Here is a 12500-nt window from a genome sequence, read left to right as displayed (position 1 = left end):
GAGAGAGTCGAAAAAAGAATTTTTTTTTTTTTTTTTTTTTTTTTTTTTTATTTTAAATATCTATTTATATTCAAAATTGTGTTATAAGTAATAAAAATTAATAAAAATGTGATAATGTTAAGTAATTATGTTATATGAAAATAAATGATAGTAAACAAAGGAGAGAAAAAAAAAAAGAAAAAAAAAAGAAGAAAGAAAAAAGGAAGGAGAAAAGAAAGAAATTATCGTTTTCAACGCACGCGTAGCCCGCCTTTTATTTATATAAATTTATATATGTATACATATATATATATATATGTATATATATGTACACACATAAATAAACAAACACACAAGCATATATATATATATATATATATATAATATACACAATCTGTATATACATATATACGGATATATTACACACAAAAATATACCATACACAGAGTTATAAGTTGCACGGTTGTAATTGTAAAAAAAGAAAAAAAAAAGGATACAGAGAGAGAGAGAGAAAGAGAGAAAGAGAGAAAGAGAGAGAGAGATATATATAGATAGATAGATCGTCTTCGTGCCAAGCACTGACGATGCATATATATCATTATTTACAAGTTTACAAGCGAAAGCAGCGAAACACCGAGTCCAGCAGACTCTCTCGACATCGGATTTTAATCTCTATTCCTTTTTTCCTCCGTGCAAAGAGAAGAAAACGAAGAAGAAGAAGAAGTAGAAAAAGGGAGAAAAAAATACACACAACACATACACAACACGCGCGCGCGCGCGCACGCGCACGAACATACACACACACACACACACACACACACAAAAGAACGGAAAAGAAAAGGAAAGGAATGAAAAGGAAAGAAAAATTCTCTGTCCCGAGCTTTAGAAATGAAAGAACAAAAACAAAACAAAAGGAAACAAAAAATGTAAAAAGGAAGAAAAAAAAAATATATATATATATATACATATATATCATGCGCTACAGAGCTCGTTTGAAATAATTAATTAATTGTATAATTAATTAGTTAATTAACCAACTAATTAATTATTATCATTATTATTATTATTATTATTATTATTATTATTATTATTATTATATATATATATTTTTTTTTTCTGAATCAATGTGATCTCGTCGGCCGAGACTCGGCAACGGTTTTCGCTGCTATCCGATTAGATGCAAAGTTGTGGCGGAACCAGGTTCCTATTAGTAATATTTTAGGGAGTGGGAAAAGAGAAAGAGAGAGAGAGAGAGAGAGAGTGAGAGAGAGAGAGAGCGAAAAAGAAGAAAAAAAAAATTCAATTCGTCTCATACATATTTTGTGACTGACGAGTGTCTCGGTGAAAGGTACGGGCCCAAAATTCTATGGTCGAACAAGCAGCACCCAAAGATGTCAACCAGGATTTTTTATACTTATCGTTATATGCCTCTTTTGCCGTTTTCCCTTTAATCACTCTCTATATACCAATACCAATAAGCCTCTCTTCCACTCGTTCTTCCGTGTCCACCCTTTATTTTCTCTTCTCCTCTTTCAACCAACCCACCCTCCCCTTCTCATCCCTTCGTACACTCTCTTCCAGTCTTTTTCGAGTCTACTCGATTACCGTATACGATCGTTTTACTTCTTTACCTTCTTTTCTTCCTTTCTCCTTATCCTCCTCCCCACCCACCCCCACTCACCCCCACCCACAATCACATTCTCAACCCATATCCATCAACTCTTTGTCTCTCTCTCTCTCTTCTTCTCTCACTTTTTTTTTGTCCTTTCTCCTTCCCTCCTGCTATTTCTATTTCTCTCTTTTTTTTTTTATTTTTTTTTTTTTTTTTTAATAATATATTATATAGACGTGTATATTATATTAATCAGCACGCGTTGACGTTCACCAAGAAATGGGCCCGTTTCTCTATTTCCCCGAGCGTGTTCTGTTTTTCATTTTCACTTTTTTATACAATAAAACTTACAATAAAACCAGAGGCTTGACGTCTTCGCCTAGGCAGCAAACAGGACCTATATATATACATATATATATGTATTTATATATATATATATGTATATATGTATATATATATATTTTTTTTTTTCCTCGTCCCCGTTTTTTTTATCTCCTTTCATTCTTTTCTTTAGTTATATTCTTCTTCAGTTTTTTTTTTTCTTCGACCATCACGACGGGGATATGCATACGTTCTCCGCCGAGAGAAGTTCCCGCCGAAGATTAAAAAACCACGAGACGCGACAATACTAAGTCGTGTACTTAACAAAAGATCCATAGAAAAGGATAATATCCTTTTTGTTCTTTTCTTTTTTCTTCTTCTTCTTTTTCTTTTTTTTTTCCTTTTTGTTTTTTTACCTTTCCTTTTTTCTTTTCCCCTTTTATTTTTCTTTTTTCTTTTTTTTTTTCTTTCTTTTTTACTTTTCTTTGCACAATACGCTTCAACCTGGAAAAAAAAAAGAAGAAAATAAAGAAATTTAATAATTCACATCGTTCTCGGTGGATAATACGGTTTTAATATTTAATTTATGATTTTCGTTGATTTTTTAATTTGCCGATTTTTTTCCTAAGCAAACATAACACACACAAACACACACACGTATAAACACAGACATTGACATTTAGGAAGAAGGATTATATTATATTATATAAAAATGAAATATTACATGTAAGAAAGTAAAATGTCGTAGAAAATTTATTTAATCATATATCGAGAATTGCGAAATTCGTTTAAAGAAATGGCGACCGTACTACACAACATCTTCTTAATTTAAAGTCAAGCCGCGATATTTTGTCTATAACTACGACGACTGAATAATTTATTAATTTCAAATCGATTCGACATAAAGCCTGTATCGAAATAGCGACTATACAATGTGCTTCTTAATTCTAAAATCAAATCGAAAATTTTTATATACCAAAATGGCGACCATAGTATCGACGAATTCTCCTACCTTTTTTTCTTCTCTTTCGAATCATTCTGTTTCGAACAAAACAAAAAACAGAAAAGAAAAAAGAAACAAAAAAAAAAGAAATGGAATAATATTCGATATCAGTCGATACGTCATAAATTCAACGAGAGCGATTACTTACATCCTGGTTCTTAATTTTAAATCGTACCGCCGAAAATACATCCATCAAGATATGGCGACCAAAATCAAGAAATACTACTTCTTCATCAGATCATCACGGTGCATGGTGTATGGGTGCGATACAACAATGGAACAAAGATCAATGATAAAACTCGTCGAAAATTCAATGACGACGATACATACGACCGGTGCGCTCTTATTCATTGATTTTAAATCGTAACGCATCTATCAAGATGGCGACTGTTAATATCGACGAATCCTTCCTTTTTTTTCTTCTTTTTCTTTGTCTTTCTTTCTTGTTTCTTTTTCTTTCTTGCTTTTTTTTCTTTTTTTCTTTTTTCTTTTCTTTTTTTTTTCAATCCTACTCGAAACAACAAAAAGTGATATTAAAATGCGTCGTAATAAATTATTCGGTTAGGTCGACGAGACATTCGTTGTCATCGAAAAGAAAACGATTCGGTGATGTTCGTTCGAGTCCGTAGTAAAACCGAAAGAGCCCGATGCTAAAAGAAAGAGAGAAAGAGAGAGAGAGAGAGAGAGAGAGACGATTTAGCCTTGATTCAGATTATTTGCGCGGCTCTTTGCACGCCACACATTTTATGAGTATATAAGCCTGTCCTGTATATGTATATGTGCCTCGATACCATACTCGGACACGTAGAGAGAGAGAGAAAGAAAGAGAGAGAGAGAGAGAGAGGTAACAACACCGTATACACATTAAAATCTTCACGAAGGTTCGCGATTCGTCGTACGGTCAATTTGCTTTCGTCTAAAGCGCGCGAGCGCGCCAGAATCAGTGGTTCTCCATCTTCAAGAGAATTTATACGATCGTACGATAGAACGGAACATCTTAAACTTTTCGAGGAGACGATTTATGTATGTATCTCGTCTCTCTACAAGCATTCTACTTCGAACAGTCTGCCTTGTGTCTCGTCGAAAGAGAATTAGTTTGGTAGAGAAGGGTTAAAGGTTGGACGGCGAGAAGAGAGGCGGGAAAGTGACGGGGAAATAAGCGGGGGAGATAAACGAGGACGATGACTGCCGATGAAAACCGATCTATATACATTTTGAAACGATTAGACGAGATCTTGCATTTAACCTACGTATATATATATATATATATATATATATATATATATATATATAATTTTGTTTTTTCTTCTTTCTCTTTTCCCTCTATTTTCTGTTAAAACTTTTACTTTGGATTTGAATTGTTCGTATCATCCGTTCGTCGATATAAATATAAATAAAAATCTATCCGCGAGTTTTCAACTTGGAAGATTTAATCTTGGAATAAAAAAGAAAGAAAAGAAGACGAAAAAAAAAACAAAAAAAAAAGGAAGAAGAAGAAAAGAAAAAAATTGCAGGAAAGAATAACATGACGAAAGAAAAAAAGAAAAAAAATAAAATAAAAGAAAGGAATAAACTTTGGATGATGAGTAGAGAAAAAGAGAATGAAAAGAAAAAAATTGATTGAGAAAGAAATCGCGCGTATGGAAATGGCGTCAGGATTATGATCGGGATATTGATCGAGATATCGGTAGAAATGGATCGACATGTCTATATCGTCTGATGCGTTAGTCGAAGGGGAGAAAAAAAATTTGCTGAAGAAAAGAACTAAAAAAAAAAAAAAGAAAAAAACAAAAAAAGAAAAGAAAAAACTTGATTGATTTTCGTTCGAGCGTGGTTTTGCTAAGACGTGGATAAGAACAAGGGGGTCCGGTTAGAGATCATAATGGAGAATAAATTTCACGGCAATTAGGTGTGTATCATTTAACGTTCGATCGAAGGAAACAAAACGAAACGCGAAAAGAAATAAAAGAAAAAAAAAAAAAAAGAAAAGGAAGCATTTCTTCGTTCGTAGACGGAATAATAGAAATAAATCGCTAGTTCGAAGTTTACCGCCCCGATAAATCCAATAGAAAGATGCGTGACCCCTTACTTGCTTATATGTGCTTGCTTGTCTTCTTGCTTGTCTTGCTTGCTTGCTTGCTTGCTTGCTTGTGCGCACTAGCTAACAGAAGAAGAGATAAGAAACGAAGAAAAAGGAAAAGGAGATAAGAGCCTCGAAATAAGCATCCGTCGGAACTCGAGACACTTTACAGTTACAGAAGTGGAAAAAGACTCTTAGGGAGGAACATTTGTCAAGATGTAAACGTGACTAAAATGAAAATATTATCGCCATTTTGGTACCCATTGGTATTTCGATATAATATTTAATATAATTGAATATTATATCTATTATATCTACGTTTGAAAATAAATAAATAAATAGATAAATAAAAAATTAATAATAATAACAGTAAACAAAAAGGAATGCAACAAATTAAATCATAAATTAAATCAATCTTTTGTTTTTTGTGGTATTTTTTTTTTTTTTTTTTTTTTTTATTTTCTTTCTTTCGACGAACAAAATCTTCTTCGTTTTTCCTTTACGATGAATTGATATTTAAAGGAAAAGAAAAAGAAAAAAAAAAAGAAAAATAAACAAGAAGAAAGATGAACGAAAGTAAAGAAAAATTAGATAAATTTATATGAAACTTGACTTTTATAATCGTGATTATTTGTAATCATGATTATTACGTTCTTCGTTTCCAAAAATCGTTCGATCATATAATGACATTTCGAAATAAAAAAAAAGTGCATTCAAGAATTATTGTACCAAGATGGCGAGATAAGTACAAAGGATTAGAACGATATCTTACTTTCTTTTCTCCCTCTCTATCTCTATCTATATTTATCTATCTCTATCTATCCCTATCTATCTATCTATCTATCTATCCATCTATCTATTCATCCATTTATCTATCTCTTTCTCTTCTTACAAGAGTCTTTCTACTGTAAGACTTGATGCAAGACTACTCTACCACTAGGGTTCGGTTTCGTGGTTATAGGAGACTCGACGAAGAAGCGCGTTTAATGTAGTTATTGCCAAAAATGACGAGGAACGAGTTTACGCGGCTCGCCAATCGTCGCGTACCACCTTAACCAGCCGCACAACGAATCCGGTTAGACCGGTTCGGTGAGACGCGTTAGATTTTCGCGTGATCGCACTTTCGGTTTCTGAATATTGTGTCCTTGAATGGAGTCGAACGACGCGCCACGAAGCTCGATAGTCCATCGTCGGTGATGCAAGAAGAAGAAGAAGAAGAAGAAGAAGAAAAAGAAAAGGATGATGATGATGATGATGATGATGATGATAATGATAATGATGATGATGATGATGATGATAATGAAGAAGAAGAAGAAAATAAAGAAGAGAAACGAGAACATACGGCACGATAAAATGACCAAATATTACATAGTATTTGCTTTCTCGAGCAAGTAGAATACGATCGCGTTCGTCTATCAAAAGAAAAAGAAGAAGAAGAAAAAAAGAAAAAAAAAAAGAAAGAAAAAAAAGAAAAAAAAAAGAAAAAAAAAGGGAAAATAATATTCGAATAGACGGACGAACGAACGATCTTAAATTAGAGGATGAAGAAAGGGAAAAAAAGGAGGAAAAATAATTTTACGAAATTTTAAGAACGACATTTGATAATCGGATATGTAATAATTTGATAGATACAATATTTTGACTGAAATATTTTCAAAAAGAAAACAAAAAAAAAAAAAAAAAAAAAGAAGAAAACAAACAAAGAAAAAAAAAAGAAAAAAGTGAGATACATTTTTTTGCACGATTTTTAAAAAACAAATAATTATATATATATATATATATATATATATATATATATATATATATAAGAACAGTGTGTACGGTGCTTAATCGTTGTCATTGATTTGGCGAGTAGCGGACGATGGATCGTCGCTCTTTTCCGACGATCGAGTCGTAGAAGAAAGAAAGAAAGAAAGAATGAAAAGAAGGTGGGGGAATATGACGAGTGAGAGAAAGAAAGAAAGAACGAAAGAGAGAGAGAGAGAGAGAGATATCTCTTGGACGGGACGAGAACGTTAAGCTTTGCCAAGGAATAGTTGCACGTCCAGCCGCGAAACGTAAGCCGAAGGATAAGAAGAACGAGCGGAGAGGCATCGGTATGGCGCGAAGGATGATGGATCATCGCGCATGCCCGAAAACCCGTTGGGACTCGCGCCGGAGACGAAGAATGTTGTCCGGAGAAAAGAAGAGGATCCAACCAAGGAGAAGTAACACGCTGCGATATCGGCAACGCGCACACCGACACACTAAAAGTATCGTCCACTACTAACATCTTCTATCCGCTATTATAACTTAAAGCCAGATCATCTACTCTCTTTTCTTTCGATCGTCGTACATTCAAAAAAAAAAGGAAAAAAAAAAAAAAAAAAAAAAAATAGCAAACATATATTATACGATCAACAATTATATCGACAATGAGAGATCGAATTTTCATTACTAAATACGACGCAATATATCAATTACTCATGATATATGTATATATATATGTACATATACATATGTATGTATATATAAATTAATTCTAATCGTGTTTAAAGATCAATATCGTCAACATAAAAAATCCTCAGTAATTCCTCACCTGAGATAAATCTTTAACTCGTTCTTATATACGTATCGTATGGAACTTATAAAACGTGTTCGATTGAATTGTATTATTGAAAAAAAAAAAGAAAAAGAAAAAAAAGGAAAGAAAAGAAAAGAAAAGAAAAAAAAAGGAGGCAAAGATCGAAGTATCGAAAGGAGAGAGTGATCTGAGATGAGAATGGTATAATGGAGAAAAGAACAAAAGGAGGAAGAAAAGTGGAAAGAAATTAATAAAAAAAAAAAAAAAAAAAAAAAAAAAAAGAGAGAAAAAAAAGAAAAAAGAGAGAGAAAGAAAAAGGAGAAAAAGTAAATCAAGAAAAATATTGAAAAGAAGAAGATGAAAAAGATCATAGGTGGAAGCAAAAGATGGATAGATGGACGATAAGATATATATATATATCTCCATGTATACGTTTAGAGTACCTAACATAGCACATACATAGAACATATATATATATATATATATATATATATATACACGCATACATAGCAGAGTGCAAAGAAGATAAAAGAAGATAAAAGAAGAGAAGAGAGAAGCTGGCTGGCTGGCTGGCTGGCTGTGGTGGCTCCGAGTCGAGTCGAGTCGGACCGGGCCGAGTAGGGCCCTGTAGTGGGGGCTAACGCCCTTGACTCGACTGGCGGGGGAGTGGGACCGTCGTGCGGCCTTGAGCCGGCTCGTCTCGTTCCACGACAGCGTTTCTCAATCTCTCTCTTTCTCTTGAGATCTACTCCTCCTATGGTGACGTCTCCATGAGATACATCCTCGAATAAGTTTGCTCCTCTCGTCCATGTTCAATGGTCTCTCGACTCATTCCTTTTTCTTTTTCTTTCATTTTTGTTTTAAAGTTTTTTTTTTTTTTTTTTTGTTGTTTCTTTTTCTTTCCTTCACGAATGAATTACAACGATATTCTCCCAGAATTTGCATTCTTTTAATTTCGAAGAGAGATAGATAGAGAGAGAAAAAGAGAGAAAGGTACGAACGAGGGGAAAAATAAAAGAAAAAGAGAGAGAGAGACAGAGAGAGAGAGAGAGAGAGATAAAACGAAAAGAAAATCTCTGAATGAAACGAAAGACATAAAATAACTGTTGCGTTAGGTCAACGTAAAACTCATATCGATAATTTAACGTATATGATGCTGCGAAGAGATCGAAATTCAACAAGAGATAAAGTAAATATAATAAATTTCACGAGAGTTTTTCAGTAGAGGTCGTTTCAGTTTTACTATCATACGACGTAGATTGATATCATGCAAACAAAGACGGAAATAAAAAAAAAATATATTTATAGTACATACATACATACATACATACATACTTAAATACATATATATATATATATATATATATATATATATATTTCTGGTCAAAAGATTCGAGACGTATGTATGGTAGAAAGGTCCAGGGGCGAAATAACGAGACCGAAGGAAGGGTTCAAGGTTCGCGAACTTGGCACGACGACCGTCGCGACGGCTTTTACGAATGGTTCGAGTCCGCGCTTGAGTCGTTCGGAGGGCTTCGTTCATCGTTGTTCTCTCCTCTCTTATCCTCTACGGACTTAGTCTTCACGAATAATTCGCGCCAAATGAAATTCCTTTCTCTCCGAACGAACGAACGAACTAACGAACGAACGAACGAACGAACGAACGAACGAACGAACGAATAAGCCCACAATAAAGAAACTTTCGTTTTTATTTCTTTTTTTTTCTTTTTTATTTTTCTATTTCTTTTTTTTTTTTTCTTTTTTCTTCTTCAAATATCAAAAGATATTCATCTTCACACTTCTCTTCTCTATCCTCTTTCAAAATATGTATGAATAAGTAAATGGAAACGCTTCGATAATTTTCTCCTTTGATAGAAGAAATAATCGATATATTTTCGATCGATTCAGGAATGTAAAAAAAGATGGACGATCGATCGCACGGAATAATCATCGCATCGGTCGGGTCCATGCAAATTCATATTCCACTCTGAGATATATATATATATATATATATATATATATATATATATATATATATATATATATATATACACCTTTAGGCATACACGATCAAAGCCAAAGGAACGACGAAACGACACATACACACTCTCTATATAACGACTATGTGTGTATAATTTTATAAGATCGTGATCGAATTATGTGCCATTCGCAAGCTCGGCGAAGCGATACGATCAGCGTTTCTCCATAACTAATTCGATTAAAGTCACCTCATCGTGTCGTAGTCCCCCTCCACATAACAACCACCCCCACCTCCCTTTCCCTTCCCCCTATCCCATAGTCGTTAGTTTCATAGTCGTCGTCGTTTTCGTCATCGTTTTCGTCTTCGTCTTCTTTGTTGTCGTCGTCGTCGTCGTCGTCGTCGTCGTCGTCGTCGTCATCGTCGTCGTCGTCGTCGTTGCTCCTTAACTTCCAATAATTATTCGCATTCTTAACTTTTCGAAAACTTACATACATATTTTACATATTAATGCGTACATGTATACGGATAAATATTATGTCGATTAAAAACAATAACTCGATAATCCTAGAAAATTATTCTTAAATAAAGAAGAAGAGAAAGGAAAAGAAATTCAAAAAAACTTCAAAGAAGGAAAAGTAGCAAATGATAACGGTGAAGTGAAATAGTAAAGGTAGCAGGGGGGAGGACAAAAAAGAAATGAAAGAGAAAGAAAAAAAAAAGACGAAGAAGATAAAGACGAGAGTAGAGTTGGGACGTTTGAGATTGGTCATTCGTTCTTTCGCGTAAAAATTGCGTGAATTAGGAAAGAAAAGGAAAAAAGAAAAAAAGAAAGAAAAAAAAGACGGAGGAAAAGAGGAAGAAAAAAGACGGACGTTTTTTAAAAATATTGAATAATAGAAGTTATAGTTAAACGATAGAATGTGTTTGCGCGTGTATGTTTATGCATGTGTGCGTATGTGTGTGTGCATGCGTATATATATATATATATATATATATATATGTGTGTAAGAGAAAAGAGAGGAAACAGTAGTTGGCACAATGAGAGAAGAGTGGCCTTTTTTTTTTTTCTTTGATTTCCGGAAGACACGAAATCGGCAAGGAAGGAAGGAAGGAAGGAAGGAAGGAAGGAAGGAAGGAAGGAAGTTGAGAACGCGTCCTCCGTGTCTGGCAGAAACGTCTGCGAGAGCCCTTAATGGAGTAAGAAGGAGAGAGAGGTCTGACGGGGTCTGGCAGATATCGTGGAAAACGAGAAGAAGAAGAAGAAGAAGAAGAAGAAGATGATGATGATGATGAAGAAAAAGAAAAAGGAAGAAGTAACAAAAAAAAGAAAAGAAGAAGGAAAAGGGGAAGGAGAAGATAGAGAAGAAGCGAGAGAAAGGGAGAGGGAATAAGGGAGAGAGAGAGAGAGAGAGAGAGAGAGAGAGAGAGAGAGAGAGATAGAGAGAGAGATAGAGGGAGGGAGGGAGGGAAAACAAGAGGGGGAGAAGAAAAAGAGGAGAAGAGAAAATAACTAAATAAATAGATAAATAAATAAAAAGGAAGAAAAAGAGGAGGAGGAAGGAGAAGAAGAAAGAGAAGAAAGAGAAGAAAAAGAAAATAAAGAAGAAGAAAAAGAAGAAGAAGAAGACGCAAAGATCCAAAGGAGAGAAAAGGAGAAGAATAATAAGGTTCCTCTTGTACGCGATACACCAACCCAACCGACTCACCAAACACCCTTTATATTTTATTTTGCGTCCGCGAAATACCGCCTGACAGTTACTCCCTCGAACGAAATAAAAGGTACCTTAGCTCTCTCTCTCTTTCTCCCTTTCTGCCTCTCTCCCTCTCTCTCTCTCTCTCTCTCATCTCGTTCCCATCTCCTTTTCTCTGTCTGTCCTCGGAAGAGGAGCAACTCTCGAAGGAAGTTCCTTCCACTTGGCCTACTACTCCACTCTGCTTGTTCGCCGTGGACGAGCTACTAAGAGAGAAAAAGAGAAAGACAGAAAGAGAGAGAAAGAGAGAGAGAGAGAGGGAAAGAGAGATAGGCTTTTCTTTTTAGGCGAGCCACTTCCTGCTCAAACTTTGTTTTTCTTGCTTGTCCCTCGATCCATTCGCGGCTCTTTTCTTTCTTTCTTTCTTTCTTTCTTTCTTACTTTCTTTTTCTCATTTTTTCTTTTCTTCTTTCCTTCCTTCCTTCCTTCCTTACTTCCTACCTACCTACCTACCTACCTACCTACCTACCTACCTACCTACCTACCTATCTATGTACCTACCCACCTACCTACCTACCTACATACCTACCTACCTACCTACCTTTTCCTTTTCTTTTTCCACGGCCGGTCCCACAAATACACAGGGGAAGTTATGCAATAACATAACGGGAGATATGTACCACCACATATGTATGTATGTATTTAAACCTGAGCAAGAAGATATTCACCGAAGTTTATTCATATATTTGTTCGAAGTTTAAGATTTGATAGGGTTATCGCAGGTTGCAAGGAAAAAAAAAAGGAGAAAAAAAGTAAAAAAAAAAAAAAAAAAAGTAAAAAAAATGAAAAATAAAAAACAATGTACGTACGTAGTATGTACTTGTGGAATGTATGTATGTATGTATGTATGTATGTATGTATGTATGTATGTATGTATGTGTGTGTGTATGTGTGTATGTATGTATGTATGTATGTATGTATGTGTGTATGTATGTATGTATGTATGTATGTATGTATGTATGTGTGTATGTATGTATGTATGTATGTATGTATGTATGTATGTATGTATGTATGTATGTATGTGTGTATGTATGTATGTATGTATGTATGTATGTATGTATGTATGTATGTAAGAATTCGCGAAAAGAGAAAGGATAGGAAAAAAATAATTACTAATTCCTTCTTCTTCTTCTTCTTCTTCTTCTTCTTCTTCTTTTTATTCTTCTAAAATGAATAATAATAATAACTATAAAAAGTGAGATTTAATAAG

General features: G+C 34.3%; 1 long non-coding RNA gene across 1 annotated transcript in view; it reads left to right on the top strand.

Annotated features, from left to right (window-relative positions):
* The window catches only part of LOC118449760 (uncharacterized), a 66016-nt gene extending 55099 nt beyond the window's left edge, over nucleotides 1-10917 (top strand). The window contains exon 3 of the long non-coding RNA XR_004840481.2: nucleotides 10623-10917. This is a non-coding gene — a long non-coding RNA (uncharacterized LOC118449760). The remainder of the gene's footprint in view (nucleotides 1-10622) is intronic.
* Nucleotides 10918-12500: the final 1583 nt, after the last annotated feature.

Source organism: Vespa mandarinia, chromosome 8 (assembly GCF_050613455.1).
Source record: "Vespa mandarinia isolate Hongniang chromosome 8, ASM5061345v1, whole genome shotgun sequence".
NCBI classification, from domain to species: Eukaryota; Metazoa; Arthropoda; class Insecta; order Hymenoptera; family Vespidae; genus Vespa; species Vespa mandarinia.
Note: the sequence above shows the minus strand (reverse complement) of the source record. Positions and strands in the feature narration are given on the sequence as shown.